This window comes from Pseudophryne corroboree, chromosome 6 (assembly GCF_028390025.1).
Source record: "Pseudophryne corroboree isolate aPseCor3 chromosome 6, aPseCor3.hap2, whole genome shotgun sequence".
NCBI lineage: Eukaryota > Metazoa > Chordata > Amphibia > Anura > Myobatrachidae > Pseudophryne > Pseudophryne corroboree.
Genome location: NC_086449.1, coordinates 291,248,787 through 291,262,771, shown reverse-complemented (window position 1 = coordinate 291,262,771; position 13,985 = coordinate 291,248,787). Strand labels below are relative to the sequence as shown.

General features: G+C 45.0%; 1 long non-coding RNA gene across 1 annotated transcript; it reads left to right on the top strand.

Annotated features, from left to right (window-relative positions):
- Positions 1-260: 260 nt before the first annotated feature.
- Positions 261-2,777, top strand: LOC134935204 (uncharacterized). The gene is made up of 4 exons (XR_010179983.1): positions 261-347; positions 430-802; positions 1,631-1,652; positions 2,647-2,777. It is a non-coding gene; the product is annotated as an uncharacterized LOC134935204 (long non-coding RNA).
- The last annotated feature ends 11,208 nt before the right edge of the window (positions 2,778-13,985 follow it).

Below are 13,985 nucleotides of genomic sequence, written 5' to 3'. Positions count from 1 at the left end.
GGCTTTCCTCAAGCGTGTGAAGCAATTTATTGCTATGCCTTTGGATGTTGGTGCCCTAGATGTGGTGAAGCGGCAATTTGCGGAAGGTGGTAGTCGCTTCCCACATGTTATTGGGGTTGTGGATGGCACACATGTAGCTATTCAGCCACCAAAACATAATGAAGAAATTTATAGAAACAGGAAACTGTTTCATTCTCTGAATGTAATGGTTGTTTGTGGGCCATCCCTCCAGATCCTTTCCCTGAACGCAAAGTTTACTGGAAGTTCCCATGATGCGTATGTCATTAGACAATCAGGGATATGGCACAGATTAAGATCAAGTCAACGAGCAGACATGTGGTTATTGGGTGAGTTGTTGCACATATTTCTTACAATTTTTTTTTTTTTTTCAAAATTTAGTATTTCTAATTTTGTTTTTTCCTCAAACAGGAGACCGTGGATATCCTTGCACCCCCTGGCTCATGACTCCTTACCGTAATCCCAGGCCAGGACCACAGACGGCATTTAACTCCGCGCTTACTGCCACTAGGCAGCTGGTGGAGCGCACAATTGGGGTCCTTAAAGGGCGGTTTCGTGTGCTCCACCGCACTGGTGGCGACATCATGTATTCGCCGGAGATGGCAAGTAAACTAGTGGTTCTGTGCGCAATACTACACAATATCGCGGTAAGGAGTAGCGTAGAGCTTCCTCAGACAGAGGAATTGCCTGATGAGGAGCCAGGGGTTGTTCGACACTTCGGTGGGGGGAGTGTTACACGGAGGGGGAGCCAAGTCAGGGCAAGCATTGTTGCTGAATATTTCAGGTATAGTGTTTTTATATTATCTTTTTTATCCAAATTAAAATCACAGTATGCTTATGTATTATTTGTAATGTTGACATTTTGTTTGATATTGTAAGGTCATTGGCCCTCATTCCGAGTTGTTCGCTCGGAGTTTTTCATCGCATCGCAGTGAGAATTCTCTTAGTGCGCATGCGCAATGTTCGCACTGCGACTGCGCCAAGTAACTTTACTATGAAGAAAGTAAGTTTACTCACGGCATTTTCATCGCTCCGACGTTCGCATTGTGATTGACAGGAAATGGGTGTTACTGGGCGGATGCACGGCGTTTTAGGGGCGTGTGGCTGGAAACGCTACCGTTTCCGGAAAAAACGCAGGAGTGGCCGGAGAAACGGTGGGAGTGCCTGGGCGAACGCTGGGTGTGTTTATGATGTCAGCCAGGAACGAAAAGCACTGAACTGATCGCACAGGCAGAGTAAGTCTGAAGCTACTCAGAAACTGCTATCTCGTTTGTAATCGCAATATTGCGCGTACGTCGGTCGCAATTTTAAGAAGCTAAGATTCACTCCCAGTAGGCGGCGGCTTAGCGTGTGTAACTCTGCTACATTCGCCTTGCGAGCGAACAACTCGGAATGAGGGCCATTGTGTAATGCTTTTGGTGTGTTGGAATGTGTAATTTTTTTGATACTAAAAATCCGTTAACACGTTAAGCTTTCAATTTTAGATTTGAAATGTAAAAAATGTGATGATGCTAAATAGTGTCCTTATTTGTTTTATATCCTAAAATCCTGATTATTTAAACAAACACACAAACAAATGAAATTGAATGTTGCCCACTTTGTGACTGTCCAGCTGAATGATCACACAAACTGTGGTGAGTACACAGATATTTGTAGGAATTTTTTCCAAACTGTGTGTCTCTGTGTCTGTGTTTGTGGTTTTTTTTTGCTAAAAATTTTGCTAATGCGAATGCGTATTTCCGCTCGTGCGAAATAACACTCTGCTCTTCACAGCATTGCAAAGATCAATAAAGTTATTAGAAATGACAACATAGATTTTTGACCAATCACATGCTAACAGACACTATAAATATATGCCCAAATAAGGAAAACGCCATTGCCATGATGCGTGCTGCACCTTTCACCAGACGGGAGCTCCGCGTCCTGGTTGCGGTGATGGACCGCCGCGTAGGCCGCGTTGGGCGCTTCATCCCAAATCGGGTTAAGCGCGAGGCCTACGCGGAGGTCCGCCGCCTGCTGCGGACTTGCGTCCGCAGCAGGCGGACAATCATCCAACTAGCGCGGAGATGGAGTGATCTCCGCAGGAGGACGCCAGAGCTGTTGGCGGAGATCCGCCAGCAAATACGGGCTATGCATGCACGCAGTAAGTTACATTACATAAGATTCTTAGCAAAAATTTAAGAAATTTACACTAAGTGGTAGGCTAATTGCAACGCTGATGGTCCATTTTTATAACATAGGACAGTGTGTGTGGTTAGGGCAAACAGTACTGACTGTAGCAAAGTGTCACCAAACAAGTGCATGTTTTCCAGAATTAATAACCAGGCAGGAAACTGTACCCAAATACTTGATCAGTGCTGTCTATATAATAAGGTGCCTTGAATAGTTATCTGGTGATGTTGCCTAGACCAATCAATATGACTCAATGGAATAGATTAAGGAATGAGCTTCAAAGTAAAAGTTTTGACTCATTTTGTTTGCTGTGGGCAACATGATGATGTTTTTAAAATGTGTATTTTTAAGAAAAACAAACCACAGTCTTTTACATGGAACAGAACAGTGATTTTTCAAATTGTTTAGTATGTAATTTAACATGCAAAATAAATTTTTTCACAAATATCATTATAGGACGAGAACAACGGCAGACCTCTCAGCCCCCTTCCCCTTCCCAGTCCCCCTCCCCTTCTCACTCCCCCTCCCCTTCTCACTCCCCCTCCCCTTCTCACTCCCCCTCCCCTTCGCAGTCCTCCTCAGCTTCCCAGTCCCCCTCAGCTTCCCAGTCCCCCTCAGCTTCCCAGGCCCACTCCACTTTCCACTCCCCTTCTCACACCACCTCTCTATCTCTTTCTGTGACCCCTTCTCCTCCTTCCCATACCCCTTCTCCTTCAACTTCAAACTCACCTTCTCAGCCCCCCTCACCCTCTATTGGCTTAACTTTCTCTCCGCCCCCCTCGCCCTCTCAATCAGACCCACCCTCTGAAATTACATCCCCAATCCAGCCTCCTTCCCCCATCCAGCCTCCTTCCCCCATCCCTCCTCCTTCCCCAATCCCTCCTCCTTCCCCAATCCCTCCTCCTTCCCCCATCCAGCCGCCTTCCCCACCCAGTGAGTGGGCAGAAGAAGCCCCTGCTGAATTAACTGTCAACCATCATGTTGCAGAGGAAAGTAAGTGTTTTAACATGTTCTCCAAAAATGATTACCTACTTACACTTACAATGCCAAAACATGCAGTGTTGTACTGTTGGAATTCTTGTACCAAGGACAAATATTTGTGTTATTCTTCATGGTCTACATGTTGTATTTACATTTTTGTGAGTGTCATTATATGTACAGTGTTTATGTGTGCAATGTTTTGTGTGTCCACTCTAGGTCGACACTCATTAGGTCGACAGGGTTGCCAGGACAACAGGGTTTATATGTGTTAGGTTTTCAGGGAAACAGTTAGACCTGAGTGGAGTTTAGTATGTTGTTGGTCTTTTACACTTGTGCCTGTGTAGTCTTAATATTTGCACTTACAAATCACATGCTTCACTTTGTTATGCAGCCTAATGACACACTGATTTGTGGTGTGAAAGTTACACTCACAAAATGATTATTGGCTAAAGTCAAACCTGTTTGACCTTATTTAGTAAGGTCAGCTTTCAGGGAGTGTGGGCATGCTAGGATCTGTTGTCCTTCTGAAGATGTTGATATGCAGTGTGATGATGCAGGACCAAACCCATAAAAAAAATCATAAATACACTCCAGATGTAAATGAATGCCAACATGGTGTAACATTGACGAAGATGGTAGTTATCTTTAACATGGGATGTCGCCCATAGCAACCAATAAGATTATACTTTACAATTGGGGAACCACTTCTACAAGATAATATTCTTATTTTTCCTTGTTTGCTATGGGCAACGCTCCATCTTAAATATAACTCACATAGTAGTAAATGTACCCCATGGTCTCGTAAACGGGAAAAATTTATTAAAAAAACCCAGAGCAGGCTTGTGTGTTTTTCTGCTAATGATTGTACCATAAAACAGCCATGATGTAGTAACTTTGCCATTAAGCAGGCCTGTCCAAACTGCGGACCTCCAACTGTTGAGAAACTACACATCCCAGCATGCCCTGACACAGCTTTGGCTTTCCCTGGCCCCAAAACTGAGTCAAGGCATGCTGGTATATGTAGTTTCACACCAGCTTGAGGGATGCAGTTTGGACATGCCTGCATTAAAGTGTGCTTTGTGCCTTGCTTGTATAATAAGTAATGTGAGTAAGTTATTAATGTTTATGTTATCTCTTAATTTCAGATGTTGCCGTTGGAGATCCCACATCTTTTGCGGACATTATTGCCAACATGAGGATACATCTCCAGGCATTGCTGGGTCTTGTTGACCAAATGCAAAAGTTGTTTTAATTTTTGTTTAAAAAAAAAAAAAAATGTTTATATTATAAAAAAAACCAAAAATAAAATAAAAAATAAAATTTGTTTTCAAGTTAAGCGGGTGTTTATTATTTATTAATGCAATGAAGGAACTGCAGAATGACGAACAGACATTTATTACCTTAAACATTTCATACATCTAACGTAAGTTTGTTTAAAATGTAAAAAAGACATATGTTGTTATTGTCTAAATAAACATGCAAACACCTTCATTCACATACTAAAACTCTACTTAAAAAATAAAAATAAAAACATTAGACCAAGCACATTGCAAACATCTATATTTATATTAAAATTCTAAAATAATTTAGGTACAATTATGGCTACAAAGTGTTCTTCAGGTATTTTAAAAAGACTTAATTGATCTTGAACATTACAATTCATTTCACTAATTGGATTTGTAATTGAGGAGGGCTTGTGGACTTTTAATTGGAAGGTGTTATTCCACTTAATAGTAAAAAAAAACCATTGTGGTGCGTTTGCCCGCAAAAGTGAGCACTTTTAATGATAAATGTGTAAATATACTACAACTTAGTATTTTTACGATGAAGTATGTGTTAATGCGATGGTTTCGCATTGCTGCGATGTTTTCGCATTGCTGCGATGTCATTTGGCGTACGCCCACTTTGTGTAATACTGCGTACGAAAGAGCAAAAATACGTTGGGGGCGGATGTTCGCAAATTTACTACACTAACGCAACTTTGCAAATATGTTGTGCGAACGAAAAACTGAGCGACCAACTCGGAATGAGGGCCATAGATTGTTGCTAAACAACATATATTTGTGTTTACACATATACAAGCATGTACTGTAAAACAACTGTGATTCCCTACCAGGGGCTGCTGCTATGCAAGGAAATGGCATTCACAGACTCAGTGAATGACCTGCTCCTGCTGCTCCTTGCCTGCCTCCCTCCCTCCCACCCTCCCATTATGACAGTAAGCGCCGGGGACGGCCACGAGATCTTGGCGTGACCCTGTCAGATCTATAGCGCCAAAACACTGAGAAAAAGAAAGAGGGAGGGGGCGAGCAGAATATAAACAAGAAGGGAAGGGGCTGAGATAGCTGCCCCTCCTCCCTTTCCTGACAGACAGCTTGTCTCTCAAGTGGGCACTGCTAGATCATGTGCGGTGGGGAGGAGCTGAGAGGGTGGCCCCTCCTCCCCATCGGAGGGGGCTGGGGCACTTCACTGTAGAGTCAGAACGTCAGGGAGGAGGAGGCGCTGCGGCTGGAGAGAGGAGGAGATGGGAGAGAGTTCCTTCCTCGCAGCAGCAACCAGTAAGTCTGTATGAGGGAGGAACGGCCCCTCCTCCCTCTCTGTCCGGGCTGCCGCAGTCACAGTGAGTGTGAGGAGCGCGTGATTGTGAGCCGGGTGGGGGGGACATTGGCGGCGGGTGAGCGGGCGCATAGCTGGCGGCCGCGGCGGCATTATACAATGAGTCATTGTGACTCATTGTAATGCCGGGCCGGCGGCTGTGGGCCCCTTCAGTGAAGCGGGGCCCCAGTGCAACGCATCGGCTGCACTGCCACAAGTTCCGCCCCTGAGCGGCGCCATCCTAAAGAAGTTAGACAGGCAATTTGCTAGAGGCGGCACTTACCGGACTTATACATACAAATAAAGACACTGCACTGCCACCAGCACAATACAAAGGTTTAAGGTTTAAGGTTTGAGGTTTAATCCTATGTATAAGGCTGGTGAGTGCTGCCACTAACAAATTGCCTATAATATATATATATATATATATATATATACATTTTGTACTGTGTGCTCGGCACTCACTCTTGTCAAGTGGTATATGCTGCGGTGCCCTCCTGGAGGCAGGTACCTCTGGATACTGGTAGGTAAAGAAGGCGGCACTCAGGCAGACGTTTGTTGCAGTTAAAACTGTGGTTAGTTTATTCCGACATGTTTCGGGGTAATCACCCCGTCCTCAGGGTCATCATAGCCCAAACTGAACCATAAGACATACATATACACACAACAATTAACAATCAAGACTCTAATCCTACTCACCTGCTCCCCCACGCCATTCTGATCCGCCGGACGCTCAGCAGCGCTTCCGCGTCGCACTCCAGTGACGTCATTAAGCCGCGCCAGGACCCGGTTCCCATAGAAACCGCCGGACACGCTCTCTGCTCACTCTGGGTGCAAGTAAAGACTTCGCGCTGCCGGCCCGTGACGACATATGGCTGCGCTGGTGCAGAATGGTGTCTAGGCAACAGGAACAAACACAATTAAGAAAAAACACTAACAGATACAGTGCAACATATTAACCTAATACCAACCTAATCCAACCCACACTAACCATGGTTTAGACAGCAATTTTAAAGCTATAGTAAATAAGCTGATATACAATAGATTAATAGAAGCTAAAGAAAATGACAATAACATGATCTCAATAAAACGTTAATGAACACCTTTGGAAGTTATTTACATAAAGCACTGCAAGCCCAGGTTTTCATTAAGTCCCCGTGGTGACAGGGTTCCCAACTTAAAAATCCACCTGGATTCTCGCTGCAAAAGGACTCTATCTCAATCACCCCCTCTGAGGCTTCTGGGAACGTGGTCAATCAATATAGCCCTGATACTAGGTACCCCATGTTTAAGCAACAAACAATGTCGTGCAAAGGGTTGGTCACTACTACCCTTTTCAAACGCTTTTTTTATACGGGTAAGAAGTTACCTATTCGCCATCGTTTAATTTGCACATCCACCCATGTAGTGTATTTATTAACTTGCCCATGTGGCTTAGCCTATGTGGGCAAAACAGTTCGTCAGTTCCGGGAACGCATGGCATTGCACAGAAGCGCTATAAAACGAAAGGCGCAAATAAAGGCGTCTGAAACGTTGAAGTTACTCAGCTTGTGCAGCTGTTTTTCTTTACAAATCCTTGGAGTGCCGCCCACCAACCTGTGCTGTCTGCTGGGCCTTGTAGTGCCACGGGAGGGCACCCAGGTATCTATATGCATTTTTTGTTGGAGTGCCGGTCATACACATATATATATATGTATATATATATATATATATATATATATAAGCTCCGATCAAGGCAGCGACCAGCATGGGGATGATGGCAGCTACTGAGGGGACATCCGGACCAGCCAAATGGAATCTGGTCCGGCGTCCCGGCGTGCCAATCCGCCGCTGGCCCTTGGTGAGTTATACAGTGTGTAAATGGATGGGTGAGCTGTCTTATTGCTGTTACTAGTGGACATTAAATTCAGTTTATGATGACGTGTGTTTCTATGTATTATTTATTAACATTTATTTATAAGGTAAGAAGGTCCAGCTTGCAAGCTTACAATATATAGGAAAATAAAGATTTCATACACATTACATATTGATGCAAGAGTAACAAATACCTAGTAGACTATATGATTCAGTTATTCAGCACTGGTGGCCAAGCATCAGCGGCCTGTTTAAGTATGGGAAGAGAATACATGTAAATTTGGTTGGAAAAGTGTAAAAGGGGTGGCCTCCATGCGTGTGTTATTCTGCCGTGCATGCGCATACTCGCACGTTACGTATATTGGCTCTCGAAGTCCTGCAAATTAACGCGTGGTATGAGTAAATACGGTAGTATATGCATTCGCATGGAAAAGTCACAAAGACATATCTGATTTTTAAGTCACACAGTGCATAATTTACACATAGCCTACACGCACCACACCAGCAAGTTACATTATTTTCAGAGGTATAACAAGAGAGGGATTCAACTTTACAGGATATGAGGGGACAGAATTAGGTTAGGAGGTGGTGTTTGGTATCCAGCTGTACAGTTTTTCAAGGGCAATATTCCAATGGTAGTTTGCAGAATGTAGCACGCTCCTGCACATAGATATGCGCAGGAGTACAATATTAATATTACACTGTATTTACTGTACTCTTGATATTCGGCGGGAACCCAGTGGAGGACATCTGCAAGTGCATCTGGACCAGGCATCGCCCACCTATTCAAACCGACCTATGACCCCTCATGTACTGTAAATGACCAGCCCTTTGACCTATGGATGAAGAGATTACAGTTTCCTTTGTTTCATGCTTTGGACTATTGTATAAAAGCCAAGCCTCCTGGCCGGTCAGACACATTCTCTGAAGGTCATCTTTCCAAATTGACTGAGGACCGGATCCGGGTGGCGCAGGCGAACAAACGTATGTATCATCGGTTGTAGCTTTTCTCTTGTGTTATTGTATTTCTGTTGTACCCCCTTTTAAGTAAATATTTGTTGCTGCGTTGGACCACAACATTACATATACAATTGGTGTCACATTCCTTTCCTGTTAGGGGTTTATAAAGTGTATTCCACTGCACGTGTAGCTACTTTGTGCTTACAGCATGACGACGTGCTTACGCAACGTGTACACATTTCATAGGGGTTTCACACACACGCTTAGCAGTCGCAGCGGCCTGAACATTTGTGTATTTAAGGTATTGCTTTTTCTTTCTGTAAATTAAACGAACTTAACAATTGGGGGCTCTGTCCGGTTCACCACATACTTACAAACTTGCAGGCCATAACAGACTTTGGTCTACCAACAAAGGGTGGAGACGCATCTTAAGTAAAATTGCATTGTGTTTGAAACTATGTTGTGTTGTTAGGCCACGTCTGTTCTGTATAGTCTTGGAGGTGCTGGTGTAACCCAAGGGACAAACAGGGAAAAAGCCGTTTCATTATCTGTGTGTAATTTTTGGCGCGAAAAGCGTACACAAAGCGTACCGATACTTTGCATACATTCTCACATATTGTTGCCATAGGTTATTGCAGTCATTATAGATCTGTGTGAAATCGGATACATTATTTGCTATATATATTTGAAATAGTGTGGCAAGGGAGTAATTATAAAAACACGAAATGCAGTTCCGGCCTAAACGTTTAGGTATACACTCAAAAGAGGATTGCCTGTGTGGGTGACTTCCGGCGAGTGTACGGAACAATTGTGTGTTGTGTTAGTGGGCAGTAGTATTTTTGTTGCTCACATTTATCGAGATAGTGTAGTTTATAGAGTTGCGAATGCACGTTTGTACACGTGGTACGGTACGTGAGATAAGCGTACAGGAGCACGCACGTGGTGCAGGGACGTGCACGGTCGCATGTTTACGCAAGATTGCGTAGAGTTCCGAGCGCAAGTTATAACCGCACAATAGCAGTTCAATTTAAGGCGGGAAAGAAGACATTTATACAATAGCACATAACTATCCGATTTTTAAAAGCAGATTTTTATAATATCTTGATTAAACTGTACTACCTCTGGAACAGGCTATCAGTCAAAGGGAGTGATATTTTTCTGTACAGAAAAACATTATGTATTTGTGTGAGATGAAAGTAGGAGAGGACGCAGTGAACCCTGGAAACCGGGATCCCGTGGACAAAACGCCTGAGCTAAAAGGGGCTCAGCTGCGAGAAGGGTCGCAACCTAGCGCATTTAATGAAGTTTGGCACGTACTAAAACGTGTTGGAGGAGCATAATAGATTGTGATTTGTGAAGTGTTTTAGTGTTACGCTCCTTAAGCGCAGCTTAAATTCGACTGCCGTGATCGTAGGGCATATAGATAACTAGTATCTATGGGCTGTGCGATTGAACCGCACGTCCGTGTGTTAAACGCAGCGCAACATGATGCAATTTGCGTTATTTTGCGCAGTTGTGTCATATGCGCTTTGGAAAGCATACGCAGACGTGATTGTGTAAACAACGGGTTTTTTGCTGATTTCTTCAGGAAATCTCCCTTTTGGACATTCACTGGAAAGGGTGATCGATAGCATGTTTCTCACCCTATAAAAATTCCAGTGGAAAGATACCGAAAAGGAATTTTTCACTGTCCCTCTCAGGAAAATATTCCAATAGAACCTCCACCGAAAGAAATTACGGTGCTGAAGGGTCTCATAGTAGTCCAAGGTTGGGTACACCGGGTTTTCCACTGTTGGAGTGGGTCAGAGTACAGGCCAGCGGGGGCAGGAACGAGTGAAAGCGCTAGGTTGACTTTCACTGTCTGCTCGTATTGTGCATTTGGGGATTGTGTTTAAAAAGTCCACAATGGGAGCCAAGTGCACAAGCGGGAGGCATTCGGCAGTCAGGGTTCAGGCTGGAGAGCTGCGGCCCAGGGTTCAGCTCGGTTGATAATGTGTGGGAAGTATGGTCCACACGCGGAGGCTTTTTGTGACGAATGGGTATGTATGACTGCTGATGATAAGGCATCATTTGCTAGGATGGGTAGTTTTGAACCAGAGGTACTACAGAGCGTAAGGATTAGAATATGTCTGATCAAATCTAGAAAACAAAGGATCAGACATAGCGACTGTTTAAATCTGTGGCAACAAGAGGGAAATGTGCAAAGGGAGCTGGCTCACACAGCAAGTTCCAAACCTGACAGGAATGTGATTGTGAGCACACCATCACCGACACATGTCGATGGGGAGAAAACAGCTACAACCAATGGTACATCGACAAATGATAGGAACATTCATGTAACTTGTATTAACCCTAACCCATGCATATTGCACCCTGTCTTAAATTCTCTCCAAGGTTATAGGTCGGAGGAAGATGATGGATCCAGCCTAATCTCAGCCCTCATCCAAGCAGCCACCTTGCAGGAAACTATGGTGGGCACAGTCCAACCGGTAATAGCAGTGACGGTGTCTCCCACTGAAGGGACGGGTGAGATCATAGTCACCGGTAAATGTGAGACTGTTCATTACGCAGAGACGGTAACACCTCACAGTGAGCCAATTAGAAACGGAATGGATGGGTTACATCCTGTCTGGGTAATAGCAACTCCCAATGGGAGAACCAATAGCCAGGGAGTAACCCTCATCAGGAATACTGCAATGTATTGCCCGTGGACCAGATCAGAACCGTGGTCAATCATTTCAGAATTCCCAGATCCCAGGAGACATTTAGTCAGATGTCAGAAGTTTATTAAGGATCTGGGTAATGCCCATGAACCTACAAACAAAGATTGGCGGACACTTTTGAAAGCGTGCCTACCCCCTAATATTGACACCCAAAAATTTATCACAGATTGTAAGATACAGTCAGACGATCCTCTGACTGACGAATACAAGCAGGAAAACGTGAAACGAATCAACTAGGATTGTATTTCCCCACAATTGAAAAATGGAGCAAAGTTTTCTCAATCAAACAGAGAGAAAATGAAACTACATTTGAGTATTTCCATAGAGCTTTACAAACTATGGCTAAGTACACTGCGGTATCGGATAAAAGGAACGATGTGAATTACAGGGAGGTGGCTGTCTCTGTGCTAATGGACGGGCTCAATAAGGCATTGAAAGTCAGGGTACAGACTTCTTTGCCTAATTGGAGAGGGGTCACAGTAGATACTCTCAGGGAGTCTGCTATTGAGCATGACAGGAATATCTCCAGACACAGAGAACAGCAGGAGAAGAGGTTGAGGACGGTAAGCATACAGGCGCTGGAAGGGATGTTCAATCAACCAAGACCCCAGGCCCCTAAAGACTGGAAATGAGCAAGAGTATGTTATATTTGTAGAAAGGAGGGACATGTTGCCAGGGATTGTAGGAGTAATGGGACACATAGTAAATATAGACCCCCTAGACAAAGAACACGAGCCACGTTATCAAACACATAGACGGGACCAAGGGACCAGGGCCGGTTCTTGCCCTTTCGGCGCCCCGGGCAAAATTTAGGGGCGTGGCTTAACATGGGGGCGTGGTCAGTCACGCCCCCCATTTGTAGCGCTGCTGGGGAAAAAAATAAAAAAAAAATTATACTTACTGTACCCCGCTCCTGTTTCCAGACCCTGCAGACCGGCGCCGCTCTTCGGATCTATGGGAGAGACGTCAGTCATGACGTCTCTCCCATAGCACAGCATAAGCGCTAGAGGTCAATTATGACCCCTAGCGTCTATGCCACAATGCTGTGCGGTGCGCGATGACGTCATCGCGCACCGCACACCAAAGGTCCTCTCCATGAAGGGAAACTAGACGCTTAGCGTCTGATTCCCTTCAGAGCGGGGGAGGACCAGCGCCACGAAGGGCGTCTGGTTCCCTTCTCACAGCGGGAGGGGGGGCACAGCGGGGGGACACTGCTGGGGCGCACACTGACAGTGGAGGATCTTGCCATGGTGCGGCCTCCGGAAGGCGGCGCCCCGGGCAAAAGTCCTGCTTGCCCGTGGCAAGATCCGCCACTGCAAGGGACATATAGTAAGACTTTAAAGCCATGTAGAAAACACTAATTCGGCAAATGGGAAGAACGAGACAAGTGCAACATTACCCTTTGACAAAACCTGCTGAAGTTACGATTGGGCCTCTATGATGCTAAACCTTTTCTTTTTTTTCTAGCAGCAGTGGCCCATGACTAACTTAATCGACAGAGATTTTGTTAAATGTGAAATACATATAGTGTGCTCCCGCTCAGGAAGTACAAGGTATGTTAGATACCCTCAAAGACTAATGTTGCATTCCACTGTTCTAGATTCATGTCCATCACAGGTAGAGGAAATTATCTCGCAAAATACCGGGTTCCCTATGAATTTAGGATTGGACAGGACACTGGATTGATGGCTGGGATAGTCCCAGTAGTGATACAATGGCTGGGATAGTCCCGTAGTGCCCAATCCAGTTGTCATTTTAATGAAATCCTCTTCACCTCTTCAAACTTATCTGTTACCAACCTCTATGTGGTTGTTCTTCACAGTTTCCTCTTCATCTTTTGATTTCATACAGGAGGGTACAATACATGGACCCGATTACAGTTCATACACCACATGCCTTATTGGTCTTTCAGAGTTCTGTCCGAACCCGGTATATCTCACCAGCACGATGGCACCAGTATTACTGCAGTGTGCGTTGTCATCAGGGTCGGTTCTGGGGCTTCTGGCGCCCCGGGCGGCATAAGGGGGCGTGTCTTCATACAGGGGGCGTGGTCAGTTACGCCCCCTGTACTGTTGTAGGATGTGCGGTGCGCGATGACGTCAACGCGCACCGCACATCATTACAGTGAAGGTCCTCTCCAGGAAGGGAAATTAGACGCGTAGCGTCTAGTTTCCCTTCACAGCGGGCAGCCCACGAAGGGAAACTAGACGCGTAGCGTCTAGTTTCCCTTCACAATGGACAGCGGGACAGCGGGCCGCGGCAGCGGGGGGCACCACAGCAGCAGCGGATCTTGCCATGGTGCAGCTCCCTCCGGATGGCGCCGGCGCCCTCCGGACGGCGGCGCCGCGGGCAAAATTCCTGCTTGAACAATGGGGACACCTGGGCGCTGACAAACAAGAAATTCTGGGATATTAATTAAACTGATCAAGGGCCACGCTGGACTGTTAAGTATAAGCCAATCTCTATTAAGAGATTACACAGAAACCACTAATACTAAATTTCTGCTACTAACAAAGTTTGCATGAATATACGCTTTGAATTCATAACGCTCTCAAGTTCATGTCATCACCATTTGACAAATACCAGGAACTGTCAGTTTACTATTGCTATATGGCATTAACCATTGTGCTTTTTGAGCTTTTTAACATCTTTGAGCTTTACCATCTATATTGAGCAAATATT